Raw genomic sequence first — 2,834 nt, forward strand, 5'->3', positions numbered from 1 at the left:
CAAACACAAACACACACACAGACAAACACACACACACACACACACACACACACACACACACACACACACACACACACACACACACACACACACGCACGCACGCACACATACACACACACACACACACACACAAAGTTCATGGGGAAAAAGAAGGAAAAAAAAAAAGAAAGAAAAAAGAAAAGACAAGAGAGGCAAGGCCTTCAAGACTCACTTGTGATACACTTAAAAAAAATCTAATCGTTAAAATGTGTTCTGTATTTGTTATTATAAAACTTCGCGTTAAGAAAAAGAAAAGAAAAAAGTCCTAACCAGATTCGAACCCCGCGTGTTCGGGTGAGAAGAAACTGCCTTATCCATTACACTATCAGGGCTCCTTAACCGACGTTCTAAAATTTAACATTTGAACATCCTTTTTTTAAAGGGTGATAAATCAATTGCGGTATTCGCAGTGAGAACGCTGTTTAAATCATATTATTCTGGTGTATCTTGGGCATTCACCAAATCTTTAAGGGCAATAAAAAATTATTTTTAATGGCTATCGCTGCAATCACACGGCAACATTTAGCCGTTTTCACTAGATCTAGATAGATGTACAAGTTTAGTTACACCCGCCGGGAATGTAGTACGACACGGTCGATTCAATTTCTCTTTTATGTTCATTCTATGTTTCATAGTTTTAAAGATGATATGAAAATTGAGTATTTTGTTCAACTAATAACATGTAGAGCCTAGTACAAGTACTTCTAAACGTCGTAAGAAGTGAAAAGGACTTCATTTTGAGAAAAGTCAAGACTGGAAATTTTTTCGTTTCATCGTGATCAGTTCAAGGGTGTTAACTCGCATGGTTTACAATTTTTAACTGTGAATTCCGACTGATTCTGTGGATATTTTTTATGGCAGTTTGGGGCATAATCCAGTAAGTGATGAGGCGTTCACAAATCTTTCTCTGAATAAATATTTAACGGTCTCCTTCTCCAACTTTCCATCACATATTATCGTGTATTGTCCATTGAATATAGGATTGAACGGGCAGGTCAACAACTTGAAACAAAATGGCGTCGTTCGCGTTCGCGAAGAATATGAGCATGCGCTTTGAATGTGTATAAATATGTGTACACAATTGATTTTTGCCCATGGCCTTCAGGGCTCAGCCAACAGATCTGTAAAGTCCACTCGTCATATTGATTTTAGTATTTTCCGAAAAAGACCACTTGGGCGAATGAACATAGTGAAAGCCCTGTACACTGAGAGTAAAACACACAAGTTTTTTATGTATTGAGTATAATTTCAAAATGTAATGTTTAAGATGAGAAAGATCAGTTTAAAGCAAATGAAGTCCCCTAGCATTAATTACAGAGTAATTTCCCGTTTTTACTATCTGCACCAAAACGTTTCCAAAATAAATAAAACTTCCATGCTTAGCAAAAGAAGTTCCTGTTTGAACAAAAAATGATAATAATGACTGCTCTTGTTGTTGTGTCAGAATATCAGATCAAAGTGCCAAATTTAGAGAATACAAAAAATATAAATATAACAGTAAATGCAGTTTGCATATAATTAGGCTTCATTTAAAAAAATTTTTTCTTGTGCCCATCTCAGAGGTGCAATATTGTTTTAAACACGATGACTGGAAAGAACTGAATTTTTCCTATTTTTATGCCTAATTTGGTGTCAACTGACAAAGTATTTGCAGAGAAAATGTCAATGTTAAAGTTTACCACAGACACACATACACACACACGCACACACACACACACACACACACAGACAACCGAACACAGGTTAAAACATAGACTCACTTTGTTTACACAAGTGAGTCAAAAAGAAAAAACAACAACTGCTGCTCTTATCAAGTTCAGACCGAGCAGAATACAAGGACGATTTCTTCTGGGTAAATCGATTTGACCGTGAGAGCGCTGTCGTGTATAGGGGAGCTTACTTTATCAGCATCAATGGCTGGGTTTTTTGTTTCGATTTTTTCCTCTTTTTTTTCTTTTTTGTTTTGTTTTTACCAGTGTAGTATTCCAGATTGTACCCCTCCCCCCCCTCCCTTCATCTTCCCCCCCTCCCTATCCCCGCTTTTCTCTTACAAAACATTTGCTTTATCTGCGAGCGGTGTGTGTGTGTGTGTGTGTGTGTGTGTGTGTGTGTGTGTGTATGTGTGTGTGTATGCGCGTGCGTGTGTGTGTGTGTGTGTGTGTGTGTGTGTGTGTGTGTGTGTTTGTGTGTGTGCGCGCGCGCGCGTATGTTTATGAGTCTGTACCTATATTGGTGTAGGTCGTGTGCGTGTGCGCACGCGCGCGCGCGCGCGCGCGCGTGTGTGTGTGTGTGTGTGTGTGTTTGTGTTTGCGTGCGTGCGTGTGTGTGTGTGTGTGTGTGTGTGTGTGTGTGTGTGTGTGTGTGTGTATGTGTGTATTTGTTTCTCTCTCTCTCTCTCTGTGGGGGGCATGCGCAAGATGGCGACCAGTAAGCAGCTGACGGGAATGTTCTCATTTTCAAAGAGGAATTTAAGGTGCTATACAAACACTACAGTGAAATGCGTTGTTGGTGGGAAGTAGCATTGAGTGTGGACACTGAAAAGTCAAGAACATGATCTATGTGAACATGTGGAGGGCTAGAATTGGCTTTTTTTCTCCGGTCAGTGAAAAGTGGGTCATTTGTCAGGCATGGGACTGTACAGGTGAGCGGCGACACAGTTGACGTGACACTCAGTGACATTCTCATAGCATGTGTTTTGCTTCTTGCATTGGTGAAGATTTTCTTCTGTTTGTCATCGAACATATATATGATGAACAATGTACCTTTGCAATGGACAATACTCGACCAAATAATAT

The sequence above is a fragment of the Babylonia areolata genome, chromosome 32, assembly GCF_041734735.1.
Source record: "Babylonia areolata isolate BAREFJ2019XMU chromosome 32, ASM4173473v1, whole genome shotgun sequence".
In the NCBI taxonomy this organism is placed as follows: Eukaryota; Metazoa; Mollusca; class Gastropoda; order Neogastropoda; family Buccinidae; genus Babylonia; species Babylonia areolata.